Source organism: Sitophilus oryzae, unplaced genomic scaffold (genome assembly GCF_002938485.1).
Source record: "Sitophilus oryzae breed Bouriz unplaced genomic scaffold, Soryzae_2.0 scaffold_1389_pilon_pilon, whole genome shotgun sequence".
In the NCBI taxonomy this organism is placed as follows: Eukaryota; Metazoa; Arthropoda; class Insecta; order Coleoptera; family Curculionidae; genus Sitophilus; species Sitophilus oryzae.
In genome coordinates this window covers 3,321,181-3,331,968 of record NW_022146047.1, presented here as the reverse complement: position 1 = coordinate 3,331,968, position 10,788 = coordinate 3,321,181, and the positions used below count along the sequence as shown (strand labels likewise).

The 10,788-nt window shown below is 33.4% G+C and overlaps 1 long non-coding RNA gene across 2 annotated transcripts; it reads right to left on the bottom strand.

Moving 5' to 3' along the window:
- Nucleotides 1-1,151: 1,151 nt before the first annotated feature.
- Nucleotides 1,152-1,813, bottom strand: LOC115875482. Of its 2 annotated transcripts, none has more exons than XR_004049011.1 (3): nucleotides 1,739-1,813; nucleotides 1,435-1,579; nucleotides 1,152-1,370 (listed from the first exon to the last, which is right to left on the bottom strand). It is a non-coding gene; the product is annotated as an uncharacterized LOC115875482 (long non-coding RNA). The 2 variants fall into 2 exon arrangements; XR_004049012.1 differs by lacking the exon at nucleotides 1,739-1,813 and adding an exon at nucleotides 1,637-1,687.
- Between the last annotated feature and the right edge of the window lie 8,975 nt (nucleotides 1,814-10,788).

Genomic DNA, 10,788 nt, shown 5'->3' with positions numbered 1-10,788 from the left:
CTACGTATACCCATAAAAATTTTGTTTCTACATCTTTCAGTTTTCGTATAATCAACCGAGACGAATAAGGTGCGCCACCCTGTACATGATAAAAGTAAAGGTGAGTTTATTTTGTATTACAAACAACTTAACCCGAAAAGTTATACAGGGTCAGGCAAAATTAATATTGAACATTGGTCACATTTAAAAGCAAGTTATTTTCATTTTAAATTGAACACCCAGTATATTATTTCAATATTCAAAGGAGAAATCATGACTCTTAAAAATACTAGGGTGGCCTACTCCTCCGACAAAGATGTTCCGAGATATTTTCATTTTTATGATTTGGTGTCAGTAGTTCTTAATTCTGTGATAAAATCTAGGTGGCTGTCATCGCTTGGATACTCTGTAGAACTTCATATTTTTTTTAAATGCTCTAAATTAATGTACATACTCACATAATCTAATTTTAATGCAAACTGTTACCTTGGGGTCTCCGTGTTGTCTGAGTGACGCCACCCTGTAGATATTTAATAAATTAAAAAGATATTTTTTGTCTGTTTTTTTTTAATATATTTTTGCCGTGAAATACAATCTGGCTTAAAAAACTTTTAGTTACTCAAATATCAAATACCGGGTGTTTTTTAAAAGTGGCTCACCTCTATAACTCTTTTTATTCTTTTCAGATAAATAAAAGAGGTTAAACTGTTACATTGGAGTCTCCATCTCGAACCACTCACACTTTTTTGAGCCACCTTGCAGAAGGTAAAATATTTGGCTGTACTTAAACTGCCGTTAAACGGTAGCCTACTGAAATGCCGTTAATAGGTATGACGTCGTTGATGTGACGCACTTGACGGCTTTTTAATGCTTTGGTTAAAATGCCGTCGAACGGTCGCGTACTAAAATGCCGTTAATCGTTAATGCAGAGTAGGCTACTGATTAATACTTAATAATTTGAATGTAATGTTGTCCAAAATCCGTCATGGCTTATTCTGAATAAAATTAACTTGTAACGGTGTATATGTAGGTAGACGTATATGTTGCCGTTGTAGGTTTGAAAATGTATTTGCGATAAAATGTAATATATGGCGTTGGTTTTCAGGTTTTTATTGCAAATTATAAACTGACAACTTAAAAATAATACTACGTCAACTTAAAAATAATAATGCTACAGATAGCATTCTCTGCAAAACTACAGTTTTGATTTAGGTCGCTTAGTCAATCCTGCACAACGGATATGTCTCCATAAAAGGCATCTACTGCAACAAAGTGACATATGATTTTTCTGCGTGTCTTCACTGCACACAGAACAAAACCAACTTTGTTGAAGTCGTTTCTGCTCAACTAGATTGGTTATTTTTTCAAAGGCTTTCTCGGTGCAAAAACTTCTAAAAGTCGTAATTTACATTATTAGTTATTAATTTGGTAATTATTAGGTATCGCTAGACTTACCTTATCATGTGGATATCAACAGCCTCATCAAGAACGGCATGTGATATTTCTTCGGGGAGCATTTTAAGGTCTACAGTTTCAAGTCCAAAGTTTCAAAGTCCTCTGAAATTATTGTCTTTCTCTCGCAAAACAGCTACATTGGCACCTGAAAACAGAATAGTTATTGGGACTAATAAGACGATAATAGAATATTTTAGTTTACCGTATTTAGCTTTAAGTATATTTAAGCAGCCATCTAAGTTTTCTTTTCTTGATTGATCGGATATCTCCATATTTGTTAAATCTTGTAAAGTAACAATTTTACCAGTACTTTCTTGAACTTTTTGCTGTATCATTTTTCTATTGGCCTTCATATTCAAATAATCCTTGACGCTTTCCTTCATGTTACTTGAAAGTTTTCTTTGGCTAGGGTTGAAAGTTTTCTCCTGGCTAGGGCATGTAGAACCTACAAAATATATCTTTTATGAATAAAATACCGTTCAAGCAATAGTTCTAAAAGCATACTATATGTCAACTAATCTGTAAACTTACCTTCGAAGTGACATGATTGTGCTTCATTTGAACCGATGTTACCTCGACTGGTCAATCTTCTTTAAATGTCCAAGACTGTCGAATTTTTTTCCCACTGCCCTTAAACTTCTTTCCACCGGGATTACGTGCATATAGAAATTGATAATAAATCAAAGAGCTTTCTATTGGTCTCACAATTTTACTGTTTGCAATCGTACGGGCATCTCGTTTCCAAAATGTTGTGTACGTATTTTCACCAAGTTCCTCAATTGCTTTCTTTGCGTCAGCGAGTGAGCTGAACCTATCCCCAATTTTCAGCATGCTAATTTCAGTCATGAAAAATAATTAGGTACCCCTAACTAACCTAAAAATGTTTATAGATAAATTAACAATCAGAAAACTAACTGAAACACTTACTCCGTCCTGAACCGATAATATCCAGATGTACACCTTAATTAAAATCAACTTATAGCACTTAGCACAAATTGTTACTACAATAATAGTGCAAACGCGACGAAAAAAACATACCAAAAAGGCAACGGAAAACGGAACACAAATTGATTAACGCCATTTTAGTACGCGACCGTTCGACGGCATTTTAACCAAAGCATTAAAAAGCCGTCAAGTGCGTCACATCAACGACGTCATATCTATTAACGGCATTTCAGTAGGCTACCGTTTAACGGCAGTTTAAGTACAGCGAAAATATTTTACAGTTGGGAGTTTGGTTTGGTTTGTTGGGAGTTGGAATCTTTGGTGCAGTAAAATATTTTCCTGAAATAGGATTATTCTTCTATTTTATAGGACCTACAGGCTATACCTGCAACAGTGCTAAACGCACTGTGCAGGTACCCTGTAGGTCCTGGACCTAGAATTTATTTGCGTGGGTTAATCTTTGCAGCAACTCTTGTAAATTTTATGTTTATTTGTTAATGTTTTACAAGTAACTACTATTTTCTAAAATAAATGAAAGAAAATATTGATAAATGGTTAAATTTATTTTATAATTTTTGTTATTCAATCAGTCACAATTTAATCAGTATGTATCAGATATTCACAAAAAAAATAATTATTTAAAATTATATTGAATCAAACCCCCTCATTTTACAAACTGTATATGTGTCCGCCGTGCGTCGTCCATCGTTGTATGCAATTTTATTAGTAAACTTAAAACATGACAGCTCATACTTATATGTACTTATATTTATTATTTTGCTAATGCACATTTCTATCAACTAGATTTTAACATTTTAACAACAATAATAATTAAACTTAAAATTATAATACAACAGCGTGAGTCTTAAATAAGTGCAAATATTTAATTTTTTTTTTCTTTTAATTTTTACATTATTTTATTTGTTGTCATATTATCAATATAATATCTTGATAATACGGCAACATAGGTTGTATATTAAATTAAGAAGAACGAAAACCCAGAAAAAATTCGTGGGTTTCAAAATTTAAGCAAAAAATATGTTTTTTTTTTTAATTTTTAAAGTAAAATATCTCGGTTATTTTGGACTTACTTGAAAAACGGGAAAATACCTTTTCTTTTATCGAAATCTACCAGCCGGGAAAATATTTGTAGTTATTTAAGACTCACCCTGTATTGAAAATCAATCTTTAGAACTAATTAAATCTAAGAGTTATTTAGAAGAAGAATGAATCCATTTGAAAGTAAAACAAAAAATTTCCTATTATTCCCCAAGCATTTTCTTCATATGGTATATTTTTTTCTTGCAGTTCGAATAATTGGTAGTCGCTAAATCTAAATTTGTAGTCATTAACAATACATTTTTCCTTTCGTACTCTAACTTAGCTTGTAGCCGTTGAATTTCCAAGGCAATAATTTCTACTTCATTGTTAGAATTGACTATATCATTTTCCAAATCTTGTTTTTCTTTTAAAAATCGTTTTTCATCTTCCTGCAAGGTACAGAATAACGCGCATGCTTTCTTTATTACATCTCTCTCCTCCTCATTACTGAAAACTGATAACGAATCTTCAATGGAATCCTGGAATGATTTACTCAGTTGTACATCGTTGGATAATATTCCACAATTTATCTTGGGGATATTGTCATCTCCAGTAGGTGATAATGGGCTCGATTGTTCACAAGTAGTTAATTGATTAACTTGTTTTTCGGTCTCAACATTTTCCTTCATTATTTCTTGCTCAGCATCTAAAATTTTTCTTACTTTTGGCTCATTTGCCCCATCAGAAGTTTCTGACATGTGTACTCTTTTTTTAGTATCCAAATTTACCTTAGGTCTATTGTCATCTACAGTATGTAATAATGGCATGGATTTTCCACAGGTACTTAATTGATTAACTTGTTTTTTCGTCTCCATTTTCCACACCTTTTTTATAGGTTTATATGGCTTCTTATATTTATCTAGTTTTATTTTAGAAGTTTGCGATTTATTCGGTTGTACATCATTGGATAATATTCCACAATTTATCTTGGGGATATTGTCATCTACAGTAGGTGATAATGGACTCGATTGTTCACAAGTAGTTAATTGATTAACTTGTTTTTCGGTTTCAACGTTTTCCTTCATTATTTCTGGATCAGCATCTAAAATTTTTATTCCTTTTGGCTCAGTTGCCTCATCGGAGGTTTCTAACATGTGTACTCTTTTTTTAGTATCCAAATTTACCTTAGGTATATTGTCATCTACAGTAGGTAATAATCGCATGGATTTTCCACAGGTACTTAATTGATTAACTTGTTTTTTCGTCTCCATTTTCCACACCATTTTTATAGGTTTATATGGCTTCTTATATTTATCTACTTTTATTTTAGAAGTTTGCGATTTACTCGGTTGTACATCATTGAATAATATTCCACAATTTATCTTAGGGATATTGTCATCTACAGTAGGTGATAATGGGCTCGATTGTTCACAAGTAGTTGATTGATTAACTTGTTTTTCTGTCTCAACATTTTCCTTCATTATTTCTGGCTCTGCATCTAAAATTTTTATTCCTTTTGGCTCAGTTGCCTCATCGGAGGTTTCTAACATGTTTACTCTTTTTTTAGTATCCAAATATACCTTAGGTATATTCTCATCTACAGTAGGTAATAATGGCATGGATTTTCCGCAAATATTTAATTGGTTAACTTGTTTTTTCATCTCTAACCACGACATTTTATGCGGCTTTTTCTTATATTTATTGAGTTTTATTTTAGAAGTTTGCGATTTATTCGGTTGTACGTCATTGCATAATATCCCACTAGCTGGAATAATAACTTGCTGTGTTTTGACATTCCTCAAAATAAACTTTATTAAGGAGCATGTTGTATCTTCAGTTTCGGTCTGATTTTTACCTAAATATGTCAAATCAAATCCACCATTTGATTTTTTTATATCTATAAAAAGCTCATCGCTGATACTCCTAGTTATTTGCTCGGGTAAAGTAGTTGAAAAAACACTTGAGTTACTGGGATCTAGCAGAATTGTAGACATAAATTGGCCAAAACGATTGCCATATATTATTATTTTAATATCTTGAATTACATATGCTCTGCCGATATCCAAATTTCTAAACTTTCTTCGAGGTAATATGCTGCCATATGTGTTAGTAAAGACATTAACCTTTGTATCCCTTGCTTCATCCGAAGTTTCTACCATCTGCACTCTTTTATTGGATTTATTCTCTTTTGTTTCCAGAGTTTGCGAATTATTCTGTGGGAGTTCTTCTGGAGGTTCTGGTAACATATCATTGGATGTTGACAAGTTACAACCACCTGGAAAAGTAACTTGTGGCTGCGGTTCCACATTCTTCAAATTAAACTTTATTAAGGGGCTTCTTGTATCATTAGATTCCGCCTGATTTTCACCTAAATATGCCAAATCACATCTACCTTTTGCGTTATTTATAGTTAAAATAAGGTCATCGCTGATATCACCAGCTATTTCCTTCGGTAAATAAGTTGTAAAAGCACTTGAGTCACTGGTATCTAGAAGCGTTGCAAATATAAATTTGCCCAACGGACCCTCCCATTTTTTCATTTCTTTAACCACATATGCTCTGCCGATATCCAAACTTGTCACATTTCTTCGAGGTAATGCACTGATATATTTGTTAAAATAGTCATTTAGTTGTTCCTTTATATATACATTTAGTGGCTTATTTAGTAAATCACACATAATTATTAATTAATAATACAAAAAACTCACACTGTAAATAATATAGTTCTCACTGAGTTTAGATGGAAGTGTCTGTTGTTATGGTCCGCTGTTGCCACCAATGATGCGATTTTCTAATGTTGTATTTAACTGCGATGCCCCCAATTTCGTAACAATTTCACTAGTAGCTGTTTCTGGTATAACTTTACTATATTTAATAGTAATAAACGTTGACGCTTATAAATTATTAAAAGAGAATATAAAAGTAAACGGACAAATAATTAACCGTCGTAGTGTCGATGTTCTCGACTGTCTAATAGGAACTGTTCATTCGCAGATCCCTAAGTTTAAAGCTCCCTATTTCTACCTGCTTTTTTAAAGCTACCCAGACCATAGGTGTACCATACAATTTAATATTCTTAAAATTACTTTTACAATATTCAACAGATACACTGCCCGAAAAAAAGGTAGCCTGGTCTAGACACTTAGGCAGCGGCAGTTCTTTAATAAGTTTACATATAACGCACGTGAACATTCAAATTTAATGTCTGTAAATTTTATCATTCTTTCAGTTATTTTATTTATTCAAAAAAAAAGATCTTATCTGGCGCCATGCGTCAGGGCTTAAAATCTGTCAGTTCTTTAAGGGCTCAAACACACTGACGACCAAGTCGCACCGGCCAGGCCGCAGCTACCTCTAAAACCATTAAATCAAATGATATAGCGCACACTAACGCCCTGGCCGTCCGTTGGTCGTTGCGACCAGAAGACTGCACGGAAATATTATTATTTTCTGCCGCTTGTTGCCGGTTTTCTTCCAAATTAATAATTTTTCAGATGAAATCCCTCAAATTCAAGGCACAATATTTTATTTTCTATAAGATATAATGTTTTAGTGTAGTTTTTGCACACGTGCAGAAAATCCAAAGGAACAGTATACAGACTGGATCAAAGGTAAACTTAAATCTAATCCCTTTTTTTTATCAAGGGTCGATTCTAATAAAAACTCAAAACATTTTTATATGACATCCTACTCTATTTATGGTTAGTATGATACCTGTTATTATACCTTTGAGTTTCGATGTTTAAAAATAAAAAAAATAATATTTAAAGTTTTTCTACAACAACTTGTTTTTTTTATTAAATTAGTTTTTTTAGTTGTATTGTAGTCATGTACAAGGAGGACAACTGTATTTTAAATATGATATTTAATTTAACGTTTTTCAAACAGGGTTCATTAGACTATATTTCTACTAGGTACATTATTTTGAAAAAAAATTAAGAAAGTAACTTAAACATTCATAAAAATAGAAGTAATTACTGTTGTAGATTCTTCGTTATATTGTAAACATTGAAATAACTGGAAGCTAAACTTTCTACCTGCTTATATTTAGAGCCAGGGTCTGACGATCTTTTTTTACGATGGCCCTAATATGTTTACTTCTAAAGTCGATTAGGGCGCCATATCAGTAGAAAACAGAAACAGAATATCTCCCTTTTTGTTGGTCGCGCGTACACAATGCTTTTTGTTTGTTGTGAATAGCAACTTCGCTTTTTAGTTAACTCGGATATTTTAACATTTCTGAAACAATATTTTCTAATTGGTAAAACGTAAAAAATCTTAGATTTGACAACTCTGTTGAAACTGGTCGTTCATCTGGCCGCAGCTAAAAACGCAATACATCCGGCCAGTCGACGGTCAGGTCGTTGCGACCTGGTCGTCAGTGAGTTCGAGCCCTAACAAAACTCTCAATCGCTATAGCAGGTGTTTTTCAAAAGTGGCTTACCTCTATAACTTTTTTATTTTTTTCAGGTAAAAAAAAACGAGATTTGGTACCTTGGTATATGACATATCAGGATTGATTGACGTTTTCAATTGTTTTCGGTCACTTTCTGTTTCAACGGAAATGACTACAACTTTTGATTTTTAAATGATACCCTCGGTCCTCGGTATTTTTTACTTCATTTGTTAGAAAATGACATGAATATAGAATGACATATCATATGTCAACTTTTGACAATTTTGCTTATGGTTTATTTGAAATTGAAAGAACCGTTGAAAAACATGCGGTTCATAACGACAATTTGACTCGAAATACCAAGGATGTGGTACCAATTTATTAGTAAAAAAATGCTTTTTCCAAATATATTCATGCGTCACCCTGATAAAAAAATAAGATAAAATTAAAAATTCAAGCATTTCTTAAGAGTCTATTACGCTGTACTGTTCGGGTTGCTCTCAGGGGTCGGGTAAAGGGGGTGGGTGGCCGAAGGAAATATATATTATATTTCAGAAATCTGCATAAGGCTTAGCCCGATCCAGTTAGTAGTGTTAAGCCACACACAAAATTACGGCACAAAAAACACACGGCGTGTTTTGGTTAAGACTTGATTAAGGTTTGCAGAGCTTCATCATTTGCCATAAAATAGCGAGCAATTTGTTACAAAACTATACAGGGTGGGCCACTGAAAACTTACAATGGCTATAATTTTTAAACCAAAAAAGATATCAAAAAAATAAAAAATACCGTTTCTATAATATCGAGGGGGATTACATATGACCTATTTTTTGAACCACCCCGACCTACCCCTTAGGAGGCACCCCTACTCACTTGAAAATTTTAAATAGCAACACCCCACTTGTGGTGTCTTTTTGGAAAGCTCATGAAAAATGCTAAATGATGATCATAAAGTTTTTAGGGTGAAATTGAAAGGGACATTAATGAAAAAGGTGATTTTTTCAAGTTACCAATTGGGACCCAGCTAAATGACGCAAATGAAGTATTTTTCCACTCCCAACCCACCCCTAGGTGGCAGCCCCTGACTTCTAATCTCAAGATAGCGATACCCCACTTGTGACACTTCTTTGGAAAGCTAATTGAAATTGCTAAACGATGGTCATACAGACTTCAACTTAATTACTGGTTAGTGAGAAGAAATGTAGGTGTGACAATTTGAAAGAAATTTAAAATGATAATTTATTTTAATAATTGCTCAAAATGACAGCCGTTTTGTTCCATACAAAGATACAAACGATTTTCAAATTCTTCTCTCACTTTTTGGAAAGTCTCTCTCGGAATATTTCGACATGCTTCAGTTCTCCTCTGCCGCAATTCTTGCAACGAACCTGATTTTGTCTTGTAGATTATGGATTTAGTGTAACCCCACAAGGAAAAGTCTAAAGGAGTGAGATTAGGTGACCTTGGCGGCCACTCGATTAGACCCTTTCTGCCAATCCATTGCCTTGGATAATATTTATCCAACCACCGCCTTGTGACAATAGAATAATGCGAAGGAGCTCCATCTTGCTGAAAGTGTATGAGGTCTTCATTAAGAGTTATAATACATTTCGTTGTACCACCTTTTTTTTCTCGCAATGGTTCATGGATATAAAAATAATTCATTCTATTGATTTTGACACGTTTTGACATTTTTGTTTTATTTTTAGGCACTATTTTTTTCGTTCTTTTTTATGACAGTCGTTCAGAATTTTTTATACGCTTTCCAAAGAGGTGTCACAAGTGGGGTATCGCTATCTTGAGGTTAGAAGTGAGGGGGTGGCACCTAGGGGTGGGTCGGGGTAGTTTGAAAAAAAACTCATTTAGCTGGGTCCCAATTTGTAACTTATGCTGAAAAAATCACTTTTCTCATATTAATGTCCACCTACTTTTTCGTGTAATTAACTTATTTTGCTACTTTTTCGGACTAGTGAAATGGACTCTTAACCGTCCAGGAAAAAAACATGAAAAACATTAGACGGTCAAATCTATTTTCTCAAAGCTCCTTGATTAGAATTTAATGGTTTTAATACAGCCATGGCAATCTAGATTGGAATTTAAAATACGATATTTTTAAGCGAAAATGCCAAAAGTTACACAAGAAGTGATGCAAGGATTCGATTTCCTTCACAAAATCAGATTTCAACCGGAAATCTCCCTCCAGGATATAGATAGAGAACTATATATCTTGACTAGTCCAACTCATAAAAAGGCATAAATAAAAAATGATGTTCTAGAATATTTTCTCCTCAGCCATATTCGATATCCGGTCAATGAACGAACTAAACTCAGAAATTCCACAATTAAAAGAACGAATTGCACACTGCGATCCACATCAAAAATAACCAATTTAACTACGAAGTTTTATCTGATAATTATAAAATTTCAATAACCAAAACAGGATAAATAAATCCAAAAACATCTGATTTGATCTGACAGTGACAAGTGATGATCAAAGATAAAGAGAGGTCGACAAAAATTCTAATGCTGGGCGGCCGTTTCCAGTGACAATATTGTTGAGCTTATGGAGTGTAGAGGTAGTTGAGCTATAGCTTGTAATAATATCGCGGTGTATATTCGGTTGCATAATGGTAAAATACTACTAAAAATAATAGTTATTTGCGATAATTTATGAGCTAGCACACAGAGGTCGTAGCAAGGAAATTTGACTGTTACAACAGAATATACCAAAAAACGAGTTCACCAAAAAAAAAGGAAAAGAGTAGAGTGGGAAACAAGCAATAATGTTACGGATCTTGCGGTAATATTATGTAATATTATCAAAACTTCTGGTAATACTGGTAATACTACCGCGGTAATATTACCCTTTACATCACTAGGTCTGTGTTCTGTCACAATTTAAATATTCTAAACTGTGGTTCTGTGGATAACTTGTGTTAATGTTGATGCCAAGATTGCCAAGAAGCACTAAA